The 17,934-nt window shown below is 39.1% G+C and overlaps 1 protein-coding gene and 2 non-coding genes across 3 annotated transcripts in view; 2 read left to right on the plus strand and 1 right to left on the minus strand.

The window, feature by feature from the left end:
* The window catches only part of LOC148826019 (guanylate-binding protein 5-like), a 78,837-nt gene that overhangs the window by 46,512 nt on the left and 14,391 nt on the right, over positions 1-17,934 (minus strand). The window lies entirely within an intron of this gene.
* trnai-uau (transfer RNA isoleucine (anticodon UAU)) lies at positions 832-925 on the plus strand. Its single transcript has 2 exons — positions 832-869; positions 890-925. It is a non-coding gene; the product is annotated as a tRNA-Ile (tRNA).
* Positions 9,871-9,963, plus strand: trnar-ucu (transfer RNA arginine (anticodon UCU)). The gene is made up of 2 exons: positions 9,871-9,907; positions 9,928-9,963. It is a non-coding gene; the product is annotated as a tRNA-Arg (tRNA).

Raw genomic sequence — 17,934 nt, forward strand, 5'->3', positions numbered from 1 at the left:
CAATCACCTTTTTCCCAGTGCAAGTCCATGTTATGGTGAGTTTTTAAAATTGGTTTGCGATTTTCTAAAATATATTCCATACAAAAATATAATTTGGACAGTCGCTATTTATTTGGATATTCCCTTTCACTGAGGATGTCTACATTATCCCAGCCGAATTAGTACTGATCGAAGACAGCCATCTACAAGCGAAAGGCGACATAACATCACAGCAGCAGCATTTAAGGCGGAACGAAAAACGCGAATAAGAAGCCAACTTCAGCCTTGTAGCAGACCCTGGGAGGCACGCTCAAAATAATCATCTTTCCCAGTACTTCAGAGTCATACTTAGAGCGCTTTACTGCAATTTTATGTGATTGATAGGAGATGTGAAGCCATCGAGCCTGTACTGCCATTTCTCATGCTTTCTCTCAGTGTCGGAGCTGCAATTGCGTGTAAAGGAGGCGACTTGAAAATGAAACGTGTAATCACCTTACAGAGGGTCTTCACGACGGGGTGCGTCAGCTAGTTCTCCATTATTGTCAATTTACTGGACTTCTGAAGAAACCTAGCTACAACGAAAATACAAACTGCACAGTTTAAGGCACATGAAGAGAAATCAGTGTGCTGATTGACTCAAAAAATGTCGCTACAAATAATCTGCCAGGCTGATTTACTTGTCTGACCACCTCCCTCCGTCCCCTTTTGCTGTTAGCACAATTCTTTCAGTTTCTTTTCTTGTATTTTCCTTGCTATTTTACTGTTCCCCATGTGGAGATGGATCCACAACCGAAACTGTTTTCACCCTGTGTTTCTGCAGCGTCAGTCTGTATAAGGATCACAGCTCGCACAGCTCCAGTGGCGCAATCGGTCAGCGCGCGGTACTTATACAGCAGTGCATAGCGGAGTTATTCCGAGGTTGTGAGTTCAAGCCTCACCTGGAGCGGTGTTTTCAGCTACTGAAAGCAACTGTCGAGTTTAGATACTCGTAGGTATTTGATGGAGATAAACTAACATCAAATGAACAAGTAAAGGTTTATTTTGAGTCACAATCAAAGAAGGCTCCATAGCTGAAACATTGTGTTTCCTTCTCTTTTCAGCATGGAATAAACTTGACTTTTCCTTTGAAGCCCATGCATGCTGACGCAGCTCCCTACTAAAATTACCATCAGCTGTGTACCTCCAGCTGACCTGTACACAAATATATGAGAGAGGTCTACTGAGATGAGAGGAGCACTGAAGACTTGAAAAAGCTCTCGCATTAGATTCTGTGTTTTTGTTGTTCCCCAGATTTGTTTTAATGTTCTTTTTCTTTTGAAGGTGTTGCGTTTGGTTTTTTTTTCATAGTTTTTAGACTACTACAGGGATTTACCTAGGTTCCTGGAAGACTTCTCGTTTTGTGTTTGTTGTGTTTTCGGGTTACAACAATTTTTTTTTCTATTGAAAGGACCCAACGCATTACTATGGGAGTAGTTAACTTTAGTTCTTACATTGTACAGTACCTGAAATTACCACATAAACTACTACTCTGTTTCCCTTTTTTTAAAAGGCACAAGTGAAGTTTGTTTTTCCTTGCTGCTGATTGGTAGCTACAATGGGTCAATTGCAATAAACTTATTTACAATAAACTCCGCTGAAATTTGTCAGCAGCTCTGTACTAAACCTGTTCTCGATTGCAACAAACCTAAAATAACAGCTGCTGCCCATTAGATGTTACTGCATTAGGAGTCTAGCTTAAACCACCTCTTCATAGGTTTTAAGCAACTCGGTAGCGGACTAAGCAGAACAATCGATCACATTAGAACTGTCTTGAATGTAATGGAAATAATGTACTCATTAAGTAACAAGCTTATGCACCACTTGCTTGAAAAGTATTATTATATTTAAATAAAATTGCTTTCCAGACACCACAAGTATTGACAATGAATGTTATCAATACTCGTTTTTATTAATAAAAGTGTTATTTACTAATAGTTAAGTTCCATGTATATCTTTATTAGTAGCTGTATTACAAGTAATGCATATATAGTCTTTATTATAGTTAGTTTTCAGTTATCCTGGGGAGGGAAGAGAATGGAAATTAAGGAAATCAAAATGTAAAGGGCTTAAGTCTTCAATGTGTTCTGTCATAGCTGTGTGTTGTCATATCTGTCATATCTGGGTGTTAATTTAGTATATTTGATGAATAATTTATTGTGATTTGACACTACACTTGTATTTGACACTACACTTCTCAGGAGAAAGCAGTAAGATTTTTTTTATTTGAGGGTACAGAAAATTGTATTGTACGGCCAAATGTAAGGTTACGTTAAGAAACCCTTATTGTTACCTTTTGCAATGTTATTTATTTAAGACAGTTCTTCAGAATAGTGTCCCTTACGTATCTGTGACTGTGGTCCAACAATAAAGGTGCTGAAATAGCCGTAATGTGCGGGAAGAAGATGGAGATGGAACAGGAGGTTTATTCAGTCGACAGAAAGGTTGTGTAGGACTGAACACACTGCGGTTATGGTACTGGGTTTAAGAGCATTACGATCCTACAGTCTCCTGATCCATAATCAGATGCATTATCCAATGCGCCACTGGCCCTTGTACCGCTTTCCTCAAGTGCACCACTGTGAGCTTGCGCCGCTACAATAATACATCGCCCCAGTCCAAATTTTCTCAATAAGGTGCACGTTTTCTATGTGTATTTAGTTAATAAGTCTTTCATTTTGTCTGTTTTAAAAATTGCATCTCTTTAAAACAAACGAGTTTATGTGTCGCGCTGAAATTCACACATGAGGGAATTCAAACGAAAGAAATCACAGAAAAGATATCGCGCTTAAAAAGAAATCCAGAGTGGAGACGCTGGTGATAGAAAACAGAGCTTCATACGATGCATGAGATGCTTTACCTCTGAACTAAACTCGGCTCTTTAATCGTGTTAGGAAGAGTGAATAGCCAACAGTGTACATTTTAAAAATCAAAGCAAGACAATGAGACACGAAGAGAATTCGGAACACGAACCTCTCCTTCATTGTTTAACGAGCTTTTGATGAATGCCTAAGTGAAAGACAAATTCACTATTTTCACTTTGTGATTAAAAAACACTTTTATCACACGTTAAGCACTCCTGATGGTGTAGAATAGTTCTCTTTTCTACCCTCATCATTTGAGGATCCCCAGCTAAAGTATCTTTTTAAACTACAGCAAAATTGCAATATTTTGAATACTATTTAAGTTTACATAGTCACATTCCCGGTGATATTGACTTAGGCGCTCAACTAGTAACTTCTTGTAGTTTGACTTGTGTCAAAAGTTTGAAATCTGTGCAACTATCAGGATGCTTAAGGACATCCAAAGAAACCCCATCACATTTAGGGGAGACGGTGTTGAGGTCGGATTATTTTGAAATGCCTCTCTGGGGACTTTTGATTTACCAATGTTATGTTTAACTGAAGGATACGCTGACTGACTGTGCCATAGAAACTAACGCACGTCACCTTTTTTCTACATTCACAGGTTTTTGGCTAAAGACAAAAAAATCGTTTTCGTTTCCTTGCCAGCTGGCAGTAATTCCTCTGCACTGACAAAACAGATGAGTATTTTATCTTTCGCAATTTGTATGGATTTTTTAAAAAATAAGTTGTTCCAAAAATTAAATGAACACTTCCATTAAATTTAATGTAGAAGCATGTTGCTGTCCATAATGATAAACTGTGCGGCAAGACAGGAAGAAAGGTACCAGTGGGATTCAAACCCAAGGTCTTCTGTTTACTAGGCAGGTGCTTTAACCAACTAAGCCACATCATTCTCTCTCCCTACTGTTAATCCCGAATCAGCAGGGTCATCTTGTCGGCACGCCTGTCTCCATTTGGTGGTTTGAGCTGACGCTGCCATGACGTTCCCATTAAATGCGACCGAGAATACTCCAACCGGCGCGCCGCTTCGCCTGCTGTCGGAGAACTAAGCCATGGCACTGGCATCAGATATCCCTTTTACAGCCACTTGGACACATCTCAATTGCTCTGAGACACCTGCATTCAGTGTGCGCTGAGCCTGCTCGCTGAGCAAGTGACGAGAAATGGCTTATGTCCAAGGAGCTCAATTTGCTTTTTATGTTCAACGGGGTGTCCACTACAGCCGGCACTGAAGCGCAGCACAGGATCTGTGTTTTGACATCTCCCAAGGTAAATGTTGAAATTGTAGGTGGAAGAGGAAAATTACCCTCGTGTATGGGGAAAGAAGCCAACTCATGTCCGGAAGGAGCTAAAGTGTGTATGGAGGTGGCCTTGTGGTTAAAGCGATAACCTCTTAATACATTATACTCTGCACAAGTAGGTTTGAACCCCATCCTCGTCGAGGAAGGGCTTTGACACATTTTGACCTTTTTAAACTTGGTGTGCTTTCGTTTCGTTTGTTCTCTCCTATACTGTAACAGTAATATTTCTAAATGTGCATGAACATGGTAGGCTGACAGCAGGAACATGTGGTCCACAAGCAGTGACAATATCAGAGGTGTTTGCAGTGTGTTGGTTTGTGAGCAACAATAAAATCACTTGACATGGAAGCAGGTGTGCCTGCATTAACACAGCTCCATCGAGCCGAAAAAGTAACACAAGAACCGACTTAAATTCAACAGCGAGTTTCTGTAGCTGAAAACAGAAACTACTCCATGTGATAAGTGAACTCACAACCTCGGCATAACTCCGCTTTAAAAGCACCCCAACCTGACCAATCACGCTACTGGTGCAACACAGCACAGTAGTACATTTTCCTCAGTGCTTATTCCCTAGCCTACCAGCTTCAAGACTTTTTTAAATTGATCGAAGATTCATTGGAAAAGGTTTGTCGATTGATTAGGTGGGAATCACACCCAGATTCACTGCTTGCAAGCCAGCTATGTTCATCATTATACCCAGGACTGGCGCCAGGGGAATGATCTGTAGCGGGGGGGGTCTGAAATCCTGAGGGGGGCAGTGATATTTTGGTTTAAACGGAGCCATTGCAACCATCCAAGTGAATTCTCGCAAGCATGCCACTGATTAGTATTTCATGTCAGAAGATAACGACAAGCAATCTGGTATTTAGCGATGAAGAACAGTTCCACGTTCATCAGAACTCACATGATTATTTTTGCCTGGAGCATCAACCATATGTGTTCATTTTTGCAACAACATCAACAGTAACGAGGTTCTGAATCATTAAGAAATCATTGTAAAACCAACAGAAAGTACAACAGTCCTAGTTATATAACAATTGTAAGTTTAAGGATAAACTACTGCAAGCCATTGGTCCACCTGAGCAAATAAGGTCGTAATAATGTTGACACCCCAAAACACAGACACTATGTAACATGCTGTTCCTGGACGGATAGCCCTCCTGCACATCAAACAGTCCGATGTAGTAACTGTGAATTCGGGGTTAGTGTAGTTATCTGACCATTGACAAAGTACAACTATTTTTTATGGCGCAAGTTAAGTAAGTGAAAGTGTTCAAAAACTTTTTATCCAAGCCTTTTATCCAAAACTGAGGGGGGTGGGACTGTTCAGTTGAGGGGGCGATTTTGGCATGCCAGTAACATTTTCACAAAACGTCCTAGAGTTACAAAAACACTTACTTTGTGTATAAAGTGCATTGTGTACACACTGTAAGGAATATCAGGGCTGTAGGGGGTCAGATCTACAGTATAGATGTAGTAAACACATTAGTGGAGACGGTGTGTCTGCTCTCTGTATGAGAGCCGGACAGGAAGAATAATCTGTGGTCTGGGAAGAAGAGACCCTCGTTAGAAGAGCGGTGCTTCTCACAGGAGAGAATGAAAAAAAAATATTTTTCAGGGACACTGATTTTTCTCCTTGGGGGAATTAAAAGCACTTATGGGGAATGACCTCGTGGTGCAACGGTAGTGCATCTGATACCCCATCAGAAAGTTGTGTGTTCAAATCATGTTGAGAGCGGCTGAGTTATGTTCAGTTTCAGCTGGTGCTGAACCCAGAAATTACACCATGCAGTCCTGTTTTATCTGTACACCACATAGATAATCTAAATGAAATAACAGAGCAGTACAGAACACGCATTCAGGAAATTACACAGCAAGTCATTTTGAACACGACAAGAGAAAGGGCACACTGCACATCCCTGAAACATCACGTCTGACTTTAGAGACAGTTACATCACAGAATGGAAGTTTCAGGCCCCTTTTTCATTACAGGTTCAAACTAACTTGAAAGTTACAGAGTTTTAGGTCACTTTTGTATTGTAAAAGTGTCTGAAGCCTGTAAATATAATTTGCCCTTTTTTAAATTGTGGATGAAATCCAATCCCATGTACCAAGACCTTACAGTATATTTATGTTAATTAAAATGACTAACGCTACTGGACATTAGCTGGTGCTTTTTGTAACGATTTGCTATTTCATGCTGGAAAGAAGGAAACCCGACCAACGTTTGCTTTCAGGTGCGGTTCATTCACATAATGGACATCAATTTCTGAGTAGCCTGATTTAAAATCACACGAACCCGGTAGAAGTCGAACCTACAATCTCATGATGCAAAATCAGACACGTTATCCATTAAACCACTGGCCAATCATGTAACTGAATTGCACCATGGTGAGTTCAGCGCTGCAACTAGTAATACACCATCCCATCTAAAATTTCTAAGTGAGAAACGTGTTTTCTACATTTTTATCAGTTTTAAAATATCATCTCTTTAATACAGACAAAGGGTTTGTGTGTCACTTTGAAATTCTGATTGATTTAGAATTCAAAGAAAAAGATGTTTTCTTCAACAACGCAATGAAATTATGACATCTTTCACTCTACTTCTCTCTTGTAGTAAAGCAGACCTTGCAGTGTGAGCATTTACTCCAGTAAATTAGGTCATGTATCATGTTAAATCACTTCTTCAAAACAAAACATTTCCTGGTGCACGTTTTCTCCATGAAAAAAAATACATTTTTCCCTTACATGATTTCTCATTTTTTTTTCCATCAGAGTACAGAAAGAAGAAAAAAGGGAAAAGCAGTGTCGCAAAAAAACTCCATCGCCCTTGGGAGATGTCAAGCTCATCAGATATGAAAAGTGCCCAATAAAAGCAATTTCTCTTCATTTATCTTAGCGTCGGGGCTGCTATTGTGTGTAGAGGAGGCAACTTGCTCAGCCAGCAGACTCACCGCTTACTGAATACAGGTATGTTTTGAGTGTCATGCTGATCGTCTTATAAATGCAAAATAAACTTTTAAAGCTGATAAAGTTTTCCATTGTAATTTGCATGTAGCTACTGTACAACGTCCCTGGAAGAGAGATTTTATTAGTTGCACGTAATCGGTATTTTTTACTTTTTGTTTAGTACTGGAAATATATATTTTTTTAATTTTTCTAAAGAAGATCTCAAGAAGTATTGCCAGGACCTACCTTTAGCACTCAATAGCGATATTAATGGAGTAGAAATGTAATATAAATTGATGATCTGAGCTAAAATAGTCCTTACACGCCTCCTGTAACAGTGTTCGTATTCATAGCAAGTAATATTCTTTTTCAACCCTAAACGTTGCTATTGCATTAAGCTTTGTGCGACCATTAGAGGTTTCGGTAGCTTCTGGAGAGCGCACTTTTCCAAACTGAAACCCATAAGAACATTATTCACTCCCAACACCTTACTCTTTTGGAGAACGTCGGGTGGGTTCAGCTCTTGTTGTGCGACGCGTGGAAATGACTGCATCTTCGTTTTCCGAGATGTTTCTTATCACATCTTTGTCAGCTCTGAATATAGTGCTTCTTTGGAGCAGGCTTCAGACCTTTTATTTTATTTATAAAGGAGGGCGCATTCAGAAACATGTAATTCCTGTATTCAAGGTACACCATGTCCCAGAATCGTTCATCGGGACTAGCATTCAGAAACATGTAATTCCTGTATTCAAGGTACACCATGTCCCAGAATCGTTCATCGGGACTAGGATTAATATCAATGGAAAGTACTTCAAGATTTAACTGAAATATTAAAAGAGTAGGAAAGCATTTAAAATAGAAAAAATCAGTTCAGATGATATTTAATTTTTGAGAAATGGGCACATACTGTACATCAGCTCAGTGAGCAGTGTGAGGTGCTCTCCTGGAGATGATGTTAAATTAGTTAAAATCATGTGATAGTTGAAAAAGCTTAATACTTAGTGAAACAGCCAGCACAAATGGTTGCGTTTGTGATTATGTCACTTCTCTACTATAGCAGCGTCGATAAAAGACCCTCTGAATTCGTTGCTATTTGAAGAAATCCACAAACTCGTGTTTTTCATGTGCTTTAAAAGACAGCCATACTCACCGACAAAATAACGACACTGCTGCTGATTTTTTCCGAAGCACAGTTGACCTTTCTGAGCCAATTGATGAAGCTGACCCAGTGAATACTATAGCAGAAGATGGAGGAAAGTGCAACTTTGTAACTACTGCAACTACAGGAACAACTGCAAGAAGCAGAATCAATTTCCCATCGAATGGTGGTTTTGTCTGAGGTACGCGATGTGAACGTGTGCAGAGAATCCCACAATCTCTTCAAAACTTGGACAAAGTATTTCTGATGGAGCGCTGTGCGCAAAGATTGAATAAGCTTTGCTCCTGCCGATGATTCTGCGTGAAAAAAGCACAGCATTCAAGTTTCACAGACAAATGCACCATGCCTACAGAACCAATTTTAAAAACAATTGCGGCACACTACGATTCACACTGACTCAAAAGTGATCACGGCAGATGTTGTTCCCTGCATAATGCTGAAGGGACCAAAGAGCATTGCTGTTGGGAACACAAAATGAGGCTTTTTTATGCCTTGATGTTAAGCTGACAAAGACTATCTTGAAACACCTAGTTCAGTCTCTCGACAGACTGTCAAGCAAAGCTTTTACCCATTAAAGTCGCAATAGAAGGAAGGTCTTAACCCACCAACACTTAGCAGCGGCAAGATTCAAACCTAACACAGCGAAGAAAATGGAGCACAAACCCAGCACTTAGACCACCCAGCCACACTCCCAACACCTTACTCTTTTGGAGAACGTCGGGTGGGTTCAGCTCTTGTTGTGCGACGCGTGGAAATGACTGCATCTTCGTTTTCCGAGATGTTTCTTATCACATCTTTGTCAGCTCTGAATATAGTGCTTCTTTGGAGCAGGCTTCAGACCTTTTATTTTATTTACAAAGGAGGGCGCATTCAGAAACATGTAATTCCTGTTTTAGAAATGCTTTGGGCGGGGTGTTTTATATAATGCACAAACAGTATTCTGATTGTATACTGTAGACCTGTGTAGCAATCATACTGGACGTGACTGGGATTCTGAAATGTTTCTCGAAAAGGTATTCAGGGCTGCTTGAATCTATAATAAAAAAGTGACCCGAAACTTCCAACCTTCCAATCACTGATGTCGCTCTCCCTAAACCTGTACGTGATGTTTTGCAGATGTGCAATGTGCCTTTACTCCTGTATTAAAAATGACCTCTGTTGTTGGGCGGAGTTGAAGGAGAACTAACTGCACAGAAAAAGTACGTAACGATAAAATATTTCTGCGCGTGAAACACATCAATCGTTCAGCATTTCAAAAATGTTTAATTGAATTGACAAAGAAATCCTCTCCTTAAACTTCGAAAAGGATTATCTGTTGAGCCAGCAGGCGTAACACTGCAGTTGCCCATTTCTCACAGGTGTTTGAAGTTGTGGATAACATTTAGCAGGTTTGGCACCGTGGCTTAGCTGGTTAAGACGCCTCACTAAAAACCAGGAGACCCTGGGTGCAAATCCCAGCGGTATCTATTCGTAGACAACAGGCCATTCATTGTCAATATTATGGAGCTTAATTTAAAGACAACGGGAGAAGCATGAGTTACAGCTTTCTGTAGCTGTTTTATAGGGCTACATATCAGTTGGCTCTGTGGCGCAATGGAGAGCGCATTGGACTTCTAGGCTTTGATAGAATGAAGTCATTCAAAGGTTGTGGGTTCGAGTCCCACCAGAGTCATGTATCATTTTGATTCAACCTTTCAAAATCCTCTAGGGATTAGTGTTGATCAAGTCAAATAAAGGACTTCTTAGGAGTCCACAGTTGAAAATGAACCAGCAGCCACAAGAAAGAAATTAGCACTGGACTGTGATCACATTACTCCTGTCCTGGAGTCCTTGCACTGGCTTCCTGTCAACTTCAAAATCCTCACGCTCACCTATAAGGCTCTCCATGGCTTGGCACCTCAGTACCTGTCTGGGTTATCGCCCTACTCCCCACCTCACAACCTTCGCTCTTCTAATTCTGGTCTCCTATCTGTCCCCCAGTCCATCTACACTCTATGGGTGACAGGGCCTTCTCCTGTTTTGCCCCAAAGCTCTGGATCTTTATCCCCAAGGATATCAGAGAGTCACCTTCTCTAAACTCCTTCAAATCCAGACTCAAAACCATCTTCTTTAGAAGAGCCTTTAATGAACTATTCTTTACCCCTCTGTTCCTACTGTATTTAATACCACCATCTATTGTCTCCTCTAACTGTGTATTCTCATCCTGCTTATCTTGTGTATTTTTTTAACTTTATTGGTTTCATTCTGTAAAGCACTTTGAAAAGCCACCTTTAAAGGCACTATATAATGTAAAGATTATTATTATTATTAATAATAATAATGAACAGTGCATTTAACACTGAGCACATGCGGTCCTTCTTTGCAAAGGATTGCAAAGGTTGGGAATTAGCCTTTCACTCATGTTGTTGAAGACCGTATCCTGGCTTTGTTGCAGGAAATGTCTGGATGCCATCACCGGATCGTGGAGAGGATCAGGGTTTTGGGAAGTCTTTTTGATGCCTGACACAGTGTGTTTCCTGGTTGTAACGGGTGTCATTCTGGACCTAAACAACAGAGAACACCGTTGAAATCGCTGAACTGCCTAGTGGACACTTTGTCGCCTTCTTCTGACCTGTATTTAATGCGATTCTCTGAAAACTTGGCACGTTATATCTGTGCTACCTTTATGGAGGGCACACTCATAAGAATCATAGATTCGATCACAAGCATCTAAAAATGAGCATGAGAAAATGATATCACGCTATAAGGCTGAATGGCACAAATTCTCCTGTTACTTCTGCAGCAAATGTGTGTTTTTTGCTTCTTAACACTGAGATAGTTGGAGATATTTGGCAGCAGTGGGATTCCAACTCACACCCCCAAAGAGACTAGAGCTTTAATCCAGCTCTAAATTAAAAACTGGGTGACTTGTAAGGGCTGGTAGGAGAGGAAAGGTATAAATGCTTCTTTTTTGGACAAAGTCTTTATCTACTAAAAGAAGGAAAGAAATATTTGATTATTATTTTTTCACCAGTTGTTTTGATCAAATTATTGTAACGCAATGCCATATTAAGGTATAATATGTACATGAACGTCATGTCTGAGTCGATGATGGCAGCTGAGTATCGCTGGAGGACAGTTCATCATGAGTGGGCAAGCCTCCATAATGAGGGAGAAGAGATCAGCCTTTCTGACGCAGTGTCCAGTGACACTAACCTTCTGTCCTACTGTCCTCTGCTAATGTAGAGGGTGAATGTTTATTTAGGTGAATGTAAGGTTTCATTCTTGTAAAATATTTCTGAGCACTTTTTTTGTTGCTTAAAATTAATCTTGTGCATTTGAATGAATTCATCTTGTCACCTTATTCTATACATTGTTTCATCAGATTAGAACATTTAGAGGAGCTCAATTGCATTTATGAATTGCATAGTGATAGTATTTCTTTCCGTTTAAATACTTCAGTCAAAAATGTAGAGAAGGTGCTCCTGTTTTCACCATTATAAGAACTGTGATGCACCAGTAATATTTACTCTCATAAAAGTATTGTAATTGTATTGTTCTGTTCTGTTACAATCTTGAGTGACACAAACCTTCTGTTTTACTGCACTACACTTCTCCAGAGGCCAGTTCAGCACACAAGGATCCTCAGTCAAACAAACACTGCAATCCCTTGATAAACGCCATTTCTCATCCTTTCTCTTAGTGTCGGTGCTACTATTGTATGCAAAGGAGGCGACTTGACAATGAAATCTTAAAGAGACTCTTCATGAAGGTGTGCGTCGGCAAGCTCTCCGCTGGCAATTGACTGGGCTTGTGAAGAAACCAATCTCATTCAACAACCATACAAATTGCACAGCTTAAGGCACATGAAGCGAAATCCGTGAGCTGATTGACACAAAACAATGTCACTTCACATTATCTGCAAAGTTGTTTTGCTTGTCTGACCACCTCTTCCTACTTTACAGTGAGCACATATATTTCAGTTTCGTTCCCCCATGTGGAGATGTATCCACTGCCAAAACTGCTGTCTGATTATTTAAATTATCTGTAAAACTGTTACATGACTTCATCTAATTGTAAATTTATAAGACGGTCTGTGAGAGCTGTGAATCTGACTGAGAAGAGAATAATGATTTTTTATTCTGCCTGAGAATTTTTCTTCTTTTCCAAGTGGTGTTACATCCTCTTCAGATACTCTGCACAGACTGCCAGAGAGAAGAGGAGAGAGAGATGGACAGATAAGAGCACACACAGCGAGAGACACATACGTCTTGATTTACTTTGAAGCAAGTGTTCATTTCTTTTCTGGAACAAGTTGTTTCTGAACTTCAAGAAATTCATACAACTTCTGAAAGATAAAATACAAATCTTGCTTCTCAGGACAGAAGAAATGCTGCAAAAAAATGCCAGTGATTTGTGAAAAGCAATGGGAATGTGTCCCTGTGCAGCTGTTAAACAAAGGGCTGGTGGGTCAAACTCACTCAGGGACGCGCTTCAGATTGTGATGATGTAAACATAATCTCCGCTAAAAATTGAAGGGATTTCTTCACAAACCCTCTTGAATGTTGCAGGAAATCTTCGTGTTTTACTCGTGTGCAACTACAACAAGTAAACAAATAAGTACCTAAGTCAATGTCCAAGAAAACCATCTTCACGTGTGGAATTTTTCTTTAACTGGCTGTTGGGAGAATTCATTTATACACCCGTTGTATCCTTAGCAAAAATATTGTAACGCCCTCGCCTGGTGGTGAGGAGGAAGCGCCCCTAGGCGCTCGTAGTACCGCGGGGCATGCTGGGAGTGGTAGCCGGGGAGAGTCTGAGGGTCAGCACGATGACCAGCGGCTGACCCTACCTGTGTAAATAATGTCGTAGTAATTCTAGTGCCCTGTGTAGTCCTGTAAAAGTGTAGTGTGTTGTTAGGTAATTACCACCCTAAATATGTGTACGTGTTCTGTCAGTCTCCTCATGTGTGTGTAGATCCTGTGTTTCGTTTTGTGTGGTTAAAAACAAATAAAGCTAATGCTTGTTTGTTAATTGCGTCTCCACTCGTCCTTGTTCTGAAAAGAACCTGTAAACGCTACAATATTTTAAAATTAGAACACAGATTTGTTGGAGAACTTGACAATTCTTGACAATCATTATTAAATGAGCATTACAGATGCAGCCATTCAAAATGCGCGGGCGATACCGCATTATTTTCCAGTATGCTGTACGCAGTCTACCGCAAGTTACCGGTAAATACCGCTAGCAAAATAATAGTATCCGGAATTTCCGCAAGGTGGAGCTAATAAAGCCCAACCTCTCATGTTTGAGCTGTCGCCATCAAAGTCTTTAACGAAGATATTACTAATAGTATTAATAATAAATGACCTTGGACAAGCTGTAAACTCAAAGTATTGCCCTGGTCCACATTCTTTTTTTCATTGTCCGTCTTTGTAAAAGTAATACCACAGCATTTCGCAATCACGCAATCACGCGTTTCCAATCATGCAAAGTACAGTAATTTTTGAGAATCGATTCACCATGCCTTTCACATGCTCATAAAAGAGATTGATTTAGGAACATAAACATATTACCATATGCAAACTGTACTGTATACAGTATGTATATGTATATTTAATGTCTTTACTGTGCCCGTTTAAGTATTGAATATTTATATGGAATTTTACCACTTAAAGGAAATCTTAGTACCTGAGCATAAAAAGAATAGGAGCATACTGTAATGCGTGTGAAGGCCATAAACGATTTTAATTTTGGAACTTAAACATACAGTATATGGCTGGTCTCGGTACTTTAAAGAAAACATACAGATGCAGCCATTCAAAGTGCGCGGTACAGACACGTACTGGAGGTAATTGCGCATTGTGACGCACGATGACGCGCGGTACCGCGGTACGTGATTGGTTGACCGACAGGGGCACTCGTGGTCCGTTGGTCTGTCGTAGAAAGATTTACAGTAAACGTCTTTACGGTGTCCGTTTTAGTATTGAATATTTATATGGAATTTTACCACTGAAGGGAAATCTTAGTAGCTGAGCATAAAAAGAATAGGAGCATACTGTAACACGTGTGAAGGCCATAAACGATATTAATTTTGGAACATAAACATACAGTATATGGCTGGTCTTGGTACTTTAAAGAAAAAATACACACCAGTATTCCATTTCTCCCTAAACATTTTAAGCATCGAAGTCTTTAACTAACGTGATACCAGAGTCAACAAGCATACTTTCAGAATTTGATTAAAAGGGAATATAATATGGAATCGCGTATCTCAAGAAATTAATAACGATATAATTATATTCATGTACCGCAACACAAGAATAATACATGCTGTACATTGTCTGTTGATAATGTTTCTGTAGTGCTTTTTCAGCACTCTGCATGTGACCTTGCCGGTGGCGCAGTTGGTTAGGTTCCTGACTCCCCTGTCATATGGTCGGTGATCAAATCCCACTGGAGCCATGAATATCCTTCAACAAACATTTCTTTGAAAAAATGAAACGTTTCCCTGCGTCAGAGATTAAATAAGACCTCACTCGCACCAAACAAATTTATATTTCTAAATATCACAACATGATCGAATTTAAGTCATTTTAATAACAATGAATAGTCACCTAGGCGTTACAATATAAACGCCTAGGTTACAATATTGATTTAAATCGCGTTTTGATTTAAATCGCAAACGTGGGTTTAAATATATGTGTTTTTTGATTCACAATCAGACAAATGCAACATAAATTGATATCTTTGTCTTCTAAGTATCTTAATAAACTTTCAGCATAGCTTTCTCCCCGTTTAGATTTATTTTTCTTGAGATCTTGGGATTAAACATGGAAAGATTACATTGTAATCGTTCTTATTTTTTAAATACATTTTAGAAAAGTGTAATCTATACTAAAAAGCTGTACACCACCTGCTATAAAGATACATATTGTAATACTTTCAAATTCGGATAGGACAGACATGAGAACTCAGACTTGCGGAGTTAAAGAAAGTTAAAGCCTTGATTTTATATATCACCTTTAAAAGTGGCATCTCAAAGCAAAGTAAATAACCAACACTGATTGTATCCATCTGTCATGCTAATAAAGCACCTTGAATTGAATTGAACTGAGGGAGAGAGGGGGGAGGGTGAGCGAGAGACCCAGGACAGACAAGCAAATAAGATACACTCCACAGACATTCACAACAGCGACATATCATAAAACGTTTGCACATATAGTTAAGTTATTACTTGGTTTTCAAAATGCAATGAAATACAATATTGTTGTTGTTGCTGTTATTGCTATTTTTATCCTGTAAGGCATTTTGAGAAGCCACCTTTAAAGGCGATATATAAAAGCGCTGATTCTTATGGAATGTGTTCCGCCGGGGATTCAAATTTTTTTAATTTTTTTTAATCGCGTATCTAAGGAAATAGTAATATAACCTTGTTCATACACAAACAGTGGCATGTTACATTATTAATTTGGGTGTCTCCTCTTGCCAGAAAGCTCTAAATTGCATTTTGAGTGCGGTTTTTGACTTTTTAAAACTGCAACCCAGAAATAAAGCTGATACAGTTTAGAGTTTTAATTATTTTAAACTGTATTACAGCAGCACAATGCACAATGCAACGTAAATTGCAAAAATGGACTTGGAATCTGTCCAAGCCCTACTCTTTCAGGCATTTTCTTTTACTGTAACGGACACAAAAACTCCCTTGCTTTTAACAGAGCGTTTCATAATTTCCAACTACGAAAATTATTTAAACTGCGACACTTATCATTCAACCAGAGCTCGAAATTTCACAAGGATCCTCTAGAGCACAGCAAAGACTGTATTAAAAGTATACTAGTGACAAACTAGTATACTTTAGATCTTTTTTTCTGAACCGGGGAAAATCTGATCATGTTTCTCTATAACAATTATAAAAAACATTATTTTACATATCACCTTTATATGATATCACCTTAAGGACAGCACATACAAGGGTTAATTGCACAATGGACCGCGCAAAGAAATTTAATATAGTCTTCTTTAGGTGTGAGGGCAGGAGTGGATCGCAGAAGGCATAATCAGCAAATTAGGAAAACAAAGAACAGGACAGGTGAGACGTTTATCCAGAGAGCGAGTGATCAGAAAAAGAACAGCTGTTACACCCAGGTTTTACGCTCTCTCTCTCTCTCTCTCTGCTGAATGAATAAAAGCATTTTATTAAAAACGCATTTGTATTTGTCTGGGTATTTACTCTGTAATCTGTGGTTTACATCTACTGTATTGCTTTGAGATGCCACTTTTAAAGGTGATATGTAAAATAAAGTTTTTTATTATTGTTATAGAGAAACATGATCAGATTTTCCCTGGTTCAGAAAAAAGACGATTAAAATCTGTAATCTTTTCACTTGTATGTCATCGGAAAATACAAGAAGTTTCTGCTTTGTGTAAGGTTGGTATCAAAAAGTAATCTAAGTGGTGAGAAAGCTGTGCTCCTCAAAGCGCTTTACAGGATAAAAACAATAACAATAATAGTGTTAGGCTGGGCAAACGATTTTTTTATAGAAATACAAAATGAGATATAATGATGTGTTCCGGCTAAGACATTAACGAGTACAACCCCCCTCTCTGCGGGAGTGCTGGCTGTGACGAATTAAACCGGTTTCACAGGTATTTTCAAAGTAGAAGGGGGCGGGATTTCCAGCGAAAGACACCTCCCCCTCCAAAACCAAGGAAGTACAGTACTTACTAGTTAAGAAAGCTAGGCTCCTCAATGAAATCGCTTTAACATGCTAATGAGTTGGTGTAACAGTCCGGGCGTGGCAAGCTTCTAATGTCAACTCGACTCAATTGGAAGACAATGAACATATTCTAGCCCTAAATGAATTAATAGCAAACATGGTTTACATAAAATACATTTTTCCAAGAAAGTTTATAATAATACGATCTATAGTTGAAATCTGAGCCTTAATAAAAAGAAAAAGCATTTTCAGAGAGCAATTACGCTGTGTTTATGTAGAAAAAGTGATTAGGTTTATGAGCAATCTAATTACTTATTCGTTTAAAACGCTATATAAAATAAAGTTTATTACTAATTTGCTGGACAGAGCGGTGAACATTATTATGGATAAAATAAAGATAACGATCCTGATCAGTTTAGAAATCTGTGTACGCTGTAAAGTTTTTACTTCTTAAACTTTTAAAATACACGTTTCGAATAGAAAGAAATCATCTTTCTGGTACAGTATGTATAGCAAACCAGCACATCTTTTTTCTCCAATCAGAGGGGTTAGACGCTCAGTTAAAGCAAAGGAGATTGTCTGTTATAGTGGACATAAAAACAAGAGTTCCCTGGCATTATATCCTAGAAGACACAGACCGGCACCAGACCGGGAGAATGCCCGCAGCGTAAAAGAAAATGCCTGATGAACTAGGGATTGGACAGTTTCCAAGTGCTAGTACAATCGATGGAAATGTTCAAATAAATGTGCAAAAGAAATAAACAAAATAATCATTTATTTCTTTATCATATTGGCTAGCTAATGTCCTCTCTTTGCTAGTTAGTGGCTGTGTTTCTGCGTTGGGTAGTAACGGGTGACTGTTCTCAGGCGGAAGATGTAAACAGCTTAATTTTCGTGTTAAATAATTTTTTAAGATTAAAATTCATCCTATACAGCAATCGCAT

Source organism: Atractosteus spatula, chromosome 10 (assembly GCF_055471065.1).
Source record: "Atractosteus spatula isolate fAtrSpa1 chromosome 10, fAtrSpa1.hap1, whole genome shotgun sequence".
In the NCBI taxonomy this organism is placed as follows: Eukaryota; Metazoa; Chordata; class Actinopteri; order Semionotiformes; family Lepisosteidae; genus Atractosteus; species Atractosteus spatula.